The 13,744-nt window shown below is 34.5% G+C and overlaps 1 non-coding gene across 1 annotated transcript; it reads left to right on the top strand.

Moving 5' to 3' along the window:
• The first annotated feature begins 254 nt into the window (after positions 1-254).
• On the top strand, positions 255-361 carry LOC121231119 (small nucleolar RNA R71). The gene has a single exon (XR_005929187.1). It is a non-coding gene; the product is annotated as a small nucleolar RNA R71 (small nucleolar RNA).
• The last annotated feature ends 13,383 nt before the right edge of the window (positions 362-13,744 follow it).

Genomic DNA, 13,744 nt, shown 5'->3' with positions numbered 1-13,744 from the left:
CAATCTTTTTATTGAGAAGTTCTACCTGATTTGACAGTATAGTAACTGAGTCAACGTTATAAACGCCGACTATTTTTGTTGGTTTAGTCCTCATGACTTGCCACTGATAATTATTCAATGACATTTCTTCAATGAATTCATAAGCCTCTTCAGGTGTTTTGTTGTTGATGGTTCCTCCAGTAGCTGCATCAATCATCTGTCTTGTCGAGGGATTCAGACCATTGTAAAACGTTTGAACTTGTAGCCATAGAGGTAACCCATGGTGAGGGCACCTTGGCAATAGATCCTTGTATCTCTCCCATGCATCGTAAAGTGTTTCTAAGTCCATCTGCACAAAAGAAGAGATATCGTTACGTAACTTAGCCGTTTTAGCCGGTGAAAAATATTTTAGTAAAAATTTTTCGGTCATTTGTTCCCAAGTAGTGATGGAACCTCGTGGTAACAGTTCAACCACTATTTAGGTTTGTTTCTCAGTGAAAAAGGGAATAACCGAAGGCAAATGGCATCATAAAAAATGCCATTAATTTTGAAAGTGTCGCAAAACTCCAGAAAATTCGCCAAGTGAGTGTTGGGATCCTCATCCTGCAAACCATCAAACTGAATAAACTGCTGTATCATCTGAATTGTGTTAGGTTTCAGTTCGAAATTATTTGCAGCAATAGCAGGTCTAACTATACTTGACTCAGTTCCTGTTAAAGAAGGTTTAGCATAGTCATACATAGTATGTGGAGCAGGATTTTGATTAGCCGCAATTGCAGGAGATAGCTGATTGCCTTGGTTTTCAGCCATCTCCTCGGTTGGGGGTTGAGTATCGTCTTCTTGCTCGTTCTCTGTGTATCTTAAGCTTCGCCTTATTTCTCTTTGGTTTCTACAAACTGTGCAATCGATTTCTTCGTCAAAAAGTAATGGTCCCAACGGGTTTCTTCTAGTCATAAACTATAAAAAACCTGTCAAGAGAAAGAAAAAGTAAATTAATTAGTAATAATAATATAAAATTAAATTAAATTGCAAGAAAAATAAATGGCTAAAGTAATAAAAATTGAGTGTTCCTAATATTTTAGTTCCCCGGCAGCGGCGCCAAAAACTTGATCGCGAGGTTTCGTGCTAGGTTTTAAATATTTATAATTACTCGTTCTTGGACTAACTATTATCACGATGTAGGCAAGTGTACCTATCGAATAGTAGTATAGTTTTAGCAAGACCAGATTGTCTAACCCAAAGGAACTAAAAGTACTAGTAATGACTGTCTTTTTATTATCTAGCCTAGGAATAAAGAGGCTTTGTTTTAATTAACTAATTATCTAAACTAAGAACTCACAGAGAAAAGAATTGGGGATTTCTTTTGGGAAAAATCGATTGACTTAAGACAATACCTAATGACAAATCCACCTAGACTTTACTTGTTATTCTAGCTCCGAATCGGACGATGTATTCATTCAACTTGTTCCGTAGAGATCTCTAAGTTATGTTATTATCCCTATTCAAGACTAACAACGTCTAATCCCTAGATTGAATAACCGAGACTTTTCTCTAATTAACACTCTAAGGTTGCATTAACTCGATCTATGGATCCCCTTATTAGGTTTCACCCTAATCCGGCAAAATCTTGTCACCCTATTTCTAGGTGCGCAATCAACTCCGCTTAATTATGACAAAAGTACTCTTGGACAGGATCTATTTCTCCTCTGAATAAGAGCATGTCTTGAATCAGTATCCTTGGATATCAAAACAAGAATTAAGAACACATAATTAAGAACAAGTTAAATATTCATCATACGACTCAGAAAATAATAACAAGATTCGTCTTAGGTTTCATTCCCCTTAGGTATTTAGGGGTTTTAGTTCATAACTAAATAAGAAAACATCTCAGAAGAATAAAGAATACAAAACATAAAGAATACCCATAACTCCTGAAGGGAAATTGAGGAGAGATCTTCAGTCTTGATGATGAATTCGACTTCTGAGATGGATCAATCGGCTTCCTTGGAGTAATTCCTTACTCCTTCTTCTCCGCCTCCCTTTTCTCCTTTTCTAGGGTGTATTTATAGGCTTTGGAATGCCTATGACCCCTCAAAAGTGGCCTTTTTCGAATTGGACTCAACTTGGGCTCGGTAAGGACATGCCCGTGTATGATTATTTCAGGCCGTGTTCAAGCCTGCCAGATTGACACGGCCGAGTGGATTGCCCGTGTGAATCGTGCTTCGATTCTGCCAATTGACACGGCCATGTGGGCTGCCCGTGTGAGGAAGTCCAGGCCGTGTTGATTTCGTACTTTGCCTATTTTCTCTATTTTTGGCCCGTTTCTCATTCCTTTCACTCTCCTAAGTATAAAACATGAAATTAAAGCATAGGAGCATCAAATTCACAAATTCTAATGAGAAATCATCCATAAAATGCATTAAATATAGGGTCAAAATATGTATAATTTACGGTTTATCAAAAACACTATTCAGGTATTTGATGAACTATCATGTACTCCAGCTGAGTGTTTAAAATGTGCCATATTGTTATTGAGAGACACTGCCTACAAATGGTGGACTACTTTAGTATCAGTGGTATAGAGAGAAAGAGTGACATGATAATTCTTTCTGACTGAGTTTTGGAAGAAATATATAAGTCATAGATTTCTCGATCAAAAGCATAAAAAGTTTCTAGAATTGAAATAGGGCCGAATGACTGTGACCAAGTATGAAAGAAAATTTGTACGATTAAACAAGTATGCTCGGGAGTATGTTTCCAATAAAGAAATAATGTGCAAATGGTTTGTTCATGGGTTGAACGAGGATATTAAACTTCTTGTCGGAATTCTAAAATTGAAAAAAATTGTTGTCCTGGTTGATAGAGCTTTCAAAGCCAAGGAGCTGAGCAAAGAAAATAGAAGCAGATTCAGAGGTTAGAGATTCGAAAAAAAAAGGTTGATGAATAAGCCATATCAATCTTTGTCAAAGAAATTCAGAGATTTATTAACTCGTCCAAATGTTTCAATTGGGCATTCAAGCAGAGATCGTGGAAAACAATACTCAAGTCCTAAATCGGTATCGAGTGTTGGCAGTATGAGAAACTATAGACCTAAATGTCAACAATGCGGGAGATGACATCTTGGTGAATGTAGAATAAATAATCGGCCTTGTTTCAAATGTGGTTCACAAGATCATTTCATTCGTAATTTCCTAGAGTTAGCTGAGAAAGATAAGATTCAGAATGCAAGACCGAGTAACACAGCCACTAGAGGGAGGCTACCTAGAAATGCGAGAAATGCGAGTGGTAATTGCGATATTATGAGAGATTCTATAGTAAGATCCGAGGCCAGAGGACCTGCTAGAGCTTACGCTATTCGAGCTCGTGAAGAGGCGTCGTCACCCGATGTTATCACTGGTACATTTTCTCTTTACAACACTAATGTTACTGCATTGATTGATCCTGGATCAACTCATTCGTATATTTGTAAGAATTTAGTTTCTAGTAAGAAATTACCTGTTGAGTCTACTGAGTTTGTGATTAAAGTATCGAACCCCTTAAGCAAGTATGTTCTAGTTGATAAAGTTTGCAGGAACTGTCATTTAATGATTCAGGGTTACTATTTTTCAGCTGATTTGATGCTATTGCCATTTGATGAGTTTGACGTAATTCTAGGTATGGATTGGTTAACTCTGCATGATGCTGTTGTAAATTGTAGACGAAAGATTATTGAATTGAGATGTCAGAAAAGTGAAATTATTCGAATTGAATCAGATAAATCGAGTGAATTGCCTGCTGTGATTTCATCTATGTCAGCTCAGAGATGTGTGAGAAAAGGTTGGGAAGTTTATCTTGCTTATGTTTTAGATACAAATGTATCTGAATCGAAGATTGAATCAGTGCCTATAGTCCGTGAGTTTCCGAATGTGTTTGTAGAAGAATTACCAGGTTTACCACCGATCAGAGAGGTAGAATTTGCTATTGAATTAGTATCAGGAACTTCACTGATATCTATATCTCCATACATAATGGCTCCGACCAAATTGAAAGAGTTGAAAGCTCAGCTGCAAGAGTTAACAGATAAAGGTTTTGCACAACCTAGTTTTTCACCCTGGGGAGTGCCGGTATTGTTTGTAAAGAAGAAGGACAAGTCAATGAGAATGTGTATTGACTATCGACAGCTCAACAGGGGTTACAATAAAGAATAAGTATCCATTTCTGAGAATAGATGATTTATTTGATCAATTGAAGGTGCAACAGTGTTTTCGAAGATTAATTTGCGGTCTGGTTATTATCAGTTCCGAGTTAAAGATTCAGATGTGCCGTAAACATCTTTTAGAATGAGGTACGGACATTGTGAATTCCTTGTTATGCCCTTTGGATTAACTAATATTCCTGCAATCTTTATGGATTTGATAAATCAGATTTTTAAACTGTATTTAGATAGATTCGTTGTTGTGTTTATTGTGACATTCTGATCTATTCATGTGATGAGTCTGAACATCCCGAGCATTTGAGAATAATGCTACAAACTTTGAGAGATAAGCAATTGTTCGCTAATTTCAGTAAACGTGAATTTTGGCTTTGAGAAGTCAGATTTCTTAGGCACATTGTTTCAGTAGAAGGTATAAGAGTTGATTCCAGCAAGATTTCTGTAGTTGTTGATTGGAAACCACCGAAAAATGTATTTGAAGTTAGAAGGTTTCTAGGTTACCGATGTTTTGTTAGAAGGTTCTCGATGATTACTACACCTATGACCAGATTGCTACAAAAAGATGTGAAGTTTGAGTGGTCCGAGAAATGTCAATAGAGTTTTGATTAGTTGAAAGTATTGTTAACTGAGGCACCAGTGTTGGTTCAACCTGAGTCAGGTAAAGAATTCGTGATTTATAGCGATGCGTCATTGAATGGTTTGGGTTGCGTTTTGATGCAAGAAGAAAAAGTTATAGCTTATGCCTCTAGACAGTTGAAGCCACATGAAAAGAATTATCTGACGCATGATTTAGAGTTGGCTGCTATTGTGTTCGTATTGAAAATCTGGCAACATCATTTGTACGGTGAAAAATGCCACATCTTTACTGATCATAAGAGCTTGAAATACATAATGACTCAGAAAGATCTGAATTTACGACAATGAAGATGGCTCGAGATGTTGAAAGATTATGAGTTGGTAATTGATTATCATCCGGGGAAAGCAAATGTACTCGCTGATGCTTTGAGTAGAAAATCTCTATTTGATTTGAGAGCGATGAATACAAGACTGACTTTGTCCAATGATGGTTCGATTCTAGCAGAGTTGAAAGCGAAATTGATTTTTCTTCAGCAAATTTGTGAAGCTCAAAAGTGTGATATTGAGTTACAAGCTAAAAGAATGCAATGTGAGTCAATTAGTGATTCAGAATATCAGATCAGGTCCGATGATTGTTTAATGTTCTGAGGTAGAATCTACATACCAAAGAATTCTGAGCTCATTCAAAAAATTTTACACGAAGCACACAGTGGATGTTTATTTGTTCACCCGTGGAGTACTAAAATTTACAATGATCTGAAATAATTTATTGGTGGTCGGGAATGAAACGACACATTTCTGAATTTGTATCGAGATGTTTGGTGTATCAACAAGTAAAACCTGAGCATCAAGTGCCTTCGGGTCTGTTACAATCAGTGCTGATACCAGAGTGGAAATGGGATAGAGTTACGATGGATTTTGTATCGGGATTGCCTCTGTCTCTGAAAAAGAAAGATGTCATCTAGGTTATCGTTGATCGACTAACGAAGTTTGTGCATTTCATTCTGATACGTACTGATTATTTGCTTGATAAATTGGATGACTCGTACATATCTGAGATTGTTAGATTGCACGTGGTGCCAGTTTTGATTTTTTCGGATAGGGATCTGAGGTTTACATCGCAGTTTTGAAAGAAACTACAAGAAGCTCTTGGTATGTGGTTGAATTTTAGTACAGCATTTCATCCGCAACCAGACGGTCAGTCTGAGAGAGTAATTCAAATTCTCGAAGATATGATTCGATATTGTCTTTTATAGTTCGAAGGCAATTGGGAGAAATATTTTCCGATGGTTGAATTTGAGTATAACAACAGTTTTCAATCGAGCATAAAGATGGCACCGTACGAAGCTTTGTATGGTCACAAATGCTGAACTCTATTGTATTGGACCGAGTTTAGTGAGAAAAAGATTCACAGGGTTGAATTGATCCGAGAGACTGAAGAAAAAGTGAAAGTAATTCGTAACAGTTTGAAAGTAGTTTCAAATTGACAGAAAGCCTACGAGGATTTGAAATGGAAATATATTGAATTTCAGATTGGTGACAAAGTATTTTTGAAAGTGTCTCCATGGAAGAAAATCCTTCAATTTGGTTGTAAAGGGAAACTGAGTCTGCGTTTCATTAGGTTGTATGAAATCATCGAAAGAATAGGGCTAGTGGCATATCGACTAGTTTTACTGACTGAGCTAGAGAAAATCCGCAATGTGTTTCATGTGTCAATGTTGCATCAATATAGATCGGATCCTAAACTTGTAATTTCTCTGGCGAAAATTGAAATTCAACCTAACATGATGTACAATGAAGATTGGATCAGAATTTTGGCTTGAGAAGCTGAAGAGTTGACAAATAAACGAATAGCTTTGGTGAAGGTTTTATGGGAATGACACAGTGTCGAAAAAGCCACGTGGGAAACCGAGGAAGCTATGAGAAATCAGTACCCGAACTTATTCACTGGTAAGATTTTCGGGGACGAAAATCCCTAAGGGGGGAGTGTTGTAACAACCCATTTTTTGTCAAATCGGAATAGTGGTTTAAAATCCATACAAGGTTGAAATATTTATTTTATTATTATTTTAAGGTCTACAACATGAATATATAATTATGTGAAAGTTTTGTTTAGAAATTTTATCGTTTGAATGCTCAATTCAGTAAAAAGGACTAAATTGCGTAAAGTGCAAAAGTTGTGTTCTATTAGTTAAAAGTGTTTAATATCTATAGAACCTTAAAGTTAAGGTCCTTAAGTGGTAATTAGACCATTTTAATTGTAAGTGGACAATTTTGGGCATATATTAAGTGTTTTTAATGGTTTAATATTAAGGTTAATATGGTAAATGATAATTAATTAGTAATTAAAATAAAACAAAGGCATAAAATTTGTATTCATCTTTACCCTTGCCGATTTTAAAGAAGAAAGGAAGCCATATTTAGGTTTTTTTAAATTTGACCACTTCATGCTTAATTGTAAGTCCGTTTTTGTCCCATTTTTAATGATTTCTACGTTTTTGAGATCGTTGTAGCTAGGTCTAGCCAGCCTAGGGACTATTTTGCAAAACTGTTAAAGATTTGAAGGTTTCCATTGATGAATATATAATTATTTTGACATTAATGATAGATTTTGGATGTTTGATGATAGTTATACAAGTTTTGTTAAGTGATTTTTAGTAAAACACAAATTAGGGATTAAATTGTGAAATGTGTAAATTTAGGAGTTGAAATGTGAAATAAATGAAAATTTTGGGCTGCTATAAGCATGATAAATATTTGGCTAGGCTTGGGTTGTGATGAAATTGAATGAATTTTTGTGTTACGAGCCTAGGTACTAAATTGTAAAATTGTTGAAACATTAAGGGCAAAAGTGTAAATGTGCTTTAATGTGAATTTTGGACTAAATTGAATAGGGAGATAATTAAGATTTTGATTATATATAGATCAAGAAAAGTGAAATACGAACTTAGATCGGGGAAAGAACAAGGTTACAGAATAGTTGACTCGTTACACTATTTTAACATCCGAGGTAAGTTTGTATGTGATAAATTTCATTATAAATGTATTTTAATTGTTTTGATATTGCATAAATTGTGATTACGAGACTATGGACACATTTGACAATGATTCGATGACGATTCGACATTTGAAATCCCGGTTGAACTTTAGGAATAGATTTGGATACTAGTGACATGTCATTAGAGGGTTAATGTGATTATGTAATCCGGGTGCTGGTCCTGTACGTCCTACCGGTGGCTGAGTATATGGGTATGTGTTGCGAACACTTGACAGCTTGTATGAGCAGCACCGTGTAGCTACGTCTCGACTAACAGCTTGTGTGAGCAGACCCGTTGATAGTTATAGTGTGAGCAATATATGTGATATGCGATTGAGTTGGCTTCGGGCCATGATATTGGCACTTAGTGTGCGAGGTTTTCGAGTATCCGATAGTATTCTAAATGGTTCAACGAGTATATGAAAGATGTGATTGTGTATGAGATCGATACAAAATGGTACAGGTATGTACATGAACCGTATAAGCTTAAATCAAAGAAGTTGTGAAGTTAATATATATAAGATTATGATTGAAAATGTGAAAGGTTTGTTATTTAAATGAATTACATGTTGATAAGTTCAAAATGATAATTTGTATATTCATGTTAAGATTTAGTTTATTTCATACGAGCTTACTAAGTTATGTAGCTTACTTTGTTTATTTTTCTGTGTTTTATGTTAATTTCTAAGCTAGCTTGGATTCGAGGATTGTCAGAGGCTTCATCACACTATCAAGCTACTAATTTGGTACTTTTAAGCTTATGATTTGGTTATATGTCATGTATAGGGTTTTTGGTCATTTTGATTATAAGTTGATAATGATTTTGGGCATTAGAATTGGCTTGTAACTATTATACTTTGGTTTGTATATATAGACATAAGAGATGGCTTATTTTGGATTGTTTTGGTATGCTTGAATCATATATTTATATAAGTATATGTGGCTTGTGTGATGTTATGAATGTTGGACATGTTACCCTTGTGGATAATTAGCATTATTGTTAACTAATAGTTAAGTTTTGAATGGTTGAAATGCTTGAGAGTATAGATCAAATGATGCATATTTGATAATGGTCATTTTGATGATTTGAGAAGATAAAGATTAGTATGACTTGGATGACATAATATGGTAATTTTTTTTTGTATTAGTTGGTGTTGGAAATGGTATAAATTATGCTTGATTTGGAATTGAATTATATGTTTATTGATGCTATGTTTTGAGCCATATGAGTTGTGTAGGTGTGCCCAAGTTTGGGTGGCAAATTGGCTTGGTAAATAGCCTATCTTTGTCCATACGGGCAGAGGAACGGGCGTGTGTCTCAGCCGTGTGTGACACATGGTCATGTTACACGGCCGTATGTCCCTTGGTGTTGAACTTGAAACCAAGTTAGTAGGATTCACACAGCCTCACACACGGGCGTGTGACTTGGCCGTGTGACATAAGTCAGTATACCCTACAAGTTTGGCACGGTCTAGCACATGGCCTAGCATACGGGTGTGTATGGCCATTTTTGAGGCACACGGGCTAGCCATACAGGCGTGTGTTTTGGCAGTGGGACCTAAGTCACAGAGTTACACGGGGTTGGACACGGTCTCGGACACAACCATGTGCTCCCATTTTGAATGTCCACACAGTTTGTGACATGGGCGTGTGTCCCCTACTTTCGAGAAAATTTCTTAAGTGTTCAAGAAGTTTCCAAAGTTATTGGTTTAGTCCTAAACCACTCCTAATGCGTGTTTAGGGCGTCGTAGGCTCGTTATAGGGACTTTGTGCTTGATTTTGAATAATATTTGCATGAAATATGAAATTATATGTGAATTAAATGTTTAAATGTTTTATAAGTTTGGTAATACTCCGTAACCCTATTCCGACATTGAATACGGGTGAGGGGTGTGACATACCATGTGTTCTCATTAAGAGTAAACAGAGTAATATTTCTTAAAAGAGCTGGACGATAATAACGAAAAAGTCATTGGTAAGTGTTTATGGTTCCTAGGTAAATTTGAAGAAAATACATGCTTTAGTTTTCACACTGCGCCATGAAACACTTGGAAATAAATTTCCATCTTCAGTTTTCATAAAGTCATTGCAAGTAAACTAATGAACCTGAAAATTCAGACCGCACATAATAAGGGTTCATGTAACAAACCAACCACCCTTTTCAAATTGTTCATTTTTTTGGTACATCAAAACATTAAGCAAACAGAACAAGAAGTCCCTTAAACATAAAAAGATGTAAAGAAAGTAAAAGCATCCCACATTCGAATTAAACTTGACTATAGCTACTACATCAACCAATGCATCCGCCACTCTACTTTTCAACTTATGTTTTAGTTCCACACTCTCTTTTTCTTGTGGCTATTGCTACTAATATCAGCAACTCAAACCTTGCATTTAAAAGATTTAATTTGATAATTATAATTCTTTGTAAAATATTAAAATGAAGGAAAAGAGTAACAAAAAAGAAAAATACATGTTAATAATGAAAGATTAAACAGAAAAGCTCCTTCACCACCTAAACTATTAGAGATGGCTTTTGTTAGTAAAGATTGAATAATAACAGATACAAATCAAAATTATCTAAGTAATTGAATGAAGCATGCAACTTTGTTTATCTTCAATCTTTCACATTAAAATTTCTAAAATATTTGTGGATTATTTATGATAGCAGTAAACTAATATTCCATCCACTTGTCATATTTCAAAATTTACATCACAAAGCAAGCAAAATTTCAAAACCTAAAATTTCAATATGGATGATTTGAATATTTGTAATTTTAAGAAAATCAAGATTTCAATTTTTAGAAATCTTGGTTTAAGAAGGTTTCATTGAGTTTAATCGAGTTGAAATCTTGAAGAAAAGAAACTTGGAAGACCAACTTGAACCTTATTGATATTTGACCCTCTCAAATGGTCCAATTAGTTCAATTTAGGCTTATTTTATTTCAATTCAATTTTATTTTGGCTTATTGTCAATTTGACCCAATTAGAAAGTTTTATTTCAGCCTTAGTTATTTTTATGTAATTCCGAACAAAGCCCAAATAGGCTAGTCAAAATTTCCCTTGTTATTTACTTAAGACTTTTTTCAATTTCTTTAAGTATCTTAGTTGGCAAAAAATTTCAACTCATTTATAATTTTTTTTTGTTTAGTCCAAGTAGTTGTTCTACTTCCAATAGGTGTTTTTTTTCAACACAATTAGTTTACCTATAGTAAGGCCAGCTTTCCTTTGTATTTTTACCGTTGTTAGCTCGATAAATCAAACCGAAATTGCCAAGAGGGGGTGAATTGGATTTTTTAAAAAAATGTGAAAGATGGAGAGAAAATTGAAAGATGAACACGATAATTTAGAGTGGTTTGGCCCAATTGCCTACTCCACCACCTTAGCTTTCCACAACTAAGGATTTTCCCAAATTCACTTATTTGATAACTTTTGAGGACAAGGTGTAACCTTACAACTCCCTTAAGATTTCTACCCCAAATCTTAAGACACAAACTCTCTCAAGGAAATACAAATAAGAAAACAAAGAAATAATCTTTATAAGATCAAAGTGTTTGCAAATTATGCTCAAATGCAATGAAATATACTTTAGCAAACGAATAGAAGTAAAACTTATAAGTGTATGTAAAAAATATCGAAATAGTAAGTCCAAAGGTTGTTTGATATGTAAAAAATATCGAAATAGTAAGCCCAAAGGTTGTTTGATTGATGATTTTTGTTTAGGACATTTAGAAGTTGGGTATTTATACCCCCTAATTGATTTCCAACCGTTGAGGTTGTTGGTTCGATAGAGCCGTTGGGGATGTAAAAACTAGAGTATTTAATTCACTTGCAACACTGAGTATCGATACCATATAAAAAGGTATCGATAATTTTTGCAGTAAATGCTAAATTCAGTGACCATTGGAGTTTTTACTATCGATACAAAAACAATTTTATCGATACTTTATAAAAATGTATCAACGTCGTATCGATACTTTATAGGTTTTGTGAGAAACAAAATACTATTTTGGCATCGCTTTAAGAGGGGGTATCGATAAATCAAAAAATATTGATACTTGACAAAAAGGTATCAGCACTTAGTAGGGTTTGTGAAAAAAATCCATTTTGGCATCATTTTTATGAGGGGGTATCGATAATTCAGAAAATATGGATACTTGGCCAAAAAGATATCGATATTTTTTGTCTTGGAGCAATTTTGACATGTTTGAAAATTATTTGATTTGTTAAATGTCTTTTTACAAAGTGAAAATCATTTTGACTTGATTTTAAAGTTGTTTCAAAAATTTTTCTAAGAGTAAAATAGATATTCAAAATTTTATCTCTTAGACTTCAATTTTAAACAAATCATTTTGTCAATTTTGTTCATTTTTAACTTTTATTCAAAAACACTTCAATTTTTTATATCAAAACATTTTATCAAATAAAGCTTGGTTTAATAATCTGCCCCTTTTGACATAATAAAACATTTGGTAAATTTGTTTTTGAATAATTTGCTCCCCTTAATAAAATTCATTTTGAATATAAAGCCAAAATAAAATTTAACATACAATTTGGCATTAAATTTTACTTTAAGGAAAATTGCTCACAAAATTTGCATATTTGCATATGGTTAGCATAAACAAATAATCAATCAATTTACCTTTTCTTCTCCCCCTTTTTTGTTATATCAAATGAAAAATAAATCTTAAGGAGAAAAGAGGTTAGTTCATCATAATGGATATATAAAAGTAAATGGGTAAGGAACTAAAACAATAATGTATCCTAAAATACCAATTATTGATAAAGTATAAGAAAACATATACATAAGAATAAATTAAGAAATATAGGTGCAAATGTTATGAGTATGAAATGTTATGAGACGTCATATATATCTCCAATGTCGATAGTCGAGAGTTAACATCATCTCTCAATCCCTGGACATCATTGCTCAAGGAGTGTATAACTGATCATTCATAATTTGGTGTAGCAGATTCAATTAGTTTTCACATTTAAGGAGCTTGAATAGAAGCATATTAGTTATGCTTTAATTCGGTTTCTTTACTTTTGGTTGCATTCAATAAAATGTGCACATCAAGTCTTTTATTTACCTTAAGGGCTGAATGAGGCCTAAGCAAGAGCTAATGTACTTTGTGAATGTGTAGGAGACCATTAGAGGGCATTTAGGGTTTATACCGAATGCTATGTCGCAACATGGAGGATCCAATGTCGCAACATAGAGAGCAGAATAGAGAAAGTGAGAAACTGCCTTCAATGTCATGACATAGGCCTAGGGTGTCACGACATACCCCTGAAGATGGCTACAGAGGAAATGCTGGTTGCTATGTCGTGATACAAGTCCTGATGTGTCGTAACATCGACTCTGTGACGAGACTAAAACACAAAGTAGGGGCGTTTTGGTCTGCACAATTGAACTTTAAGCTTGGGAACGTCAGCTAACCTAGGGTTAAGGATGACGACCACCTGAAGGCTATAAATAGGCCCTTTTGGCACATGTAAAGTACACATTTGTTTTGAACCTAGTATTCTTCCATTAAATTTAGTCTTGTTTTCTTTCCTTCTTAGGTTTATCTAGTTTTAGTTATTTGCTTTCTTCAAGAGATCTGATTGTAAAAGAGATCAACTTTTGTGGGTTCGTGCTTATTATCAATATCAATCAGGCTTTTCTTAAACTCTCTATTTCAATCCATTCCTTATGATTAGTTCTTCCATTTATTCCATATTATTTATGAAAGCCATGAGGAACTAATCCTTCTATGGGGGATTAAAGAGTGGAAGCATGATCTCTTAATTATTTTGTAGGGCTACTCAACAAATCAATTTTTTGGGAAAGGAATAACTTGAAACAAACCCTAGGCCTGACAACCCTGGAAAGTCATCAAGGTGAGAATTAACCCAAAATTGGTATTGCCCATCTGTGAACACCTTGACCCCAAACCAGTCTGGACTGTGAGGTCGAA

Source organism: Gossypium hirsutum, chromosome A06 (genome assembly GCF_007990345.1).
Source record: "Gossypium hirsutum isolate 1008001.06 chromosome A06, Gossypium_hirsutum_v2.1, whole genome shotgun sequence".
Lineage (NCBI taxonomy): Eukaryota > Viridiplantae > Streptophyta > Magnoliopsida > Malvales > Malvaceae > Gossypium > Gossypium hirsutum.
Note: the sequence above shows the minus strand (reverse complement) of the source record. Positions and strands in the feature narration are given on the sequence as shown.